Source organism: Cariama cristata, unplaced genomic scaffold (genome assembly GCF_000690535.1).
Source record: "Cariama cristata isolate BGI_N322 unplaced genomic scaffold, ASM69053v1 scaffold1658, whole genome shotgun sequence".
Lineage (NCBI taxonomy): Eukaryota > Metazoa > Chordata > Aves > Cariamiformes > Cariamidae > Cariama > Cariama cristata.
The window spans coordinates 4714-4949 of record NW_009631439.1 but is presented as its reverse complement, the minus strand read 5'-3'; positions in this window follow the sequence as shown (position 1 = coordinate 4949).

Sequence of the window (236 nt, the reverse complement as noted above, 5' to 3'; positions counted from 1 at the left end):
CGGGGGGCGGGCGGGGGGCAGCCGCCTGCTTCCCTGAGAGAGGTGCCCAGCCCCGCTCATACCTTCTTTCCACAGCCACCTGCGCTCCGCATTGAAAAAACATGGCGCTGCTCATCGAGGCCCCTAATAACTCCTCAGCCACGTGGGCGGGCTGGCCCATCACGTGCCTCACCCGCCAGCCAATAGGAGCGCGGGTCGCCAGGCGAGCGGGAGTGCTGGTGCCTGTCGCTGGGGTG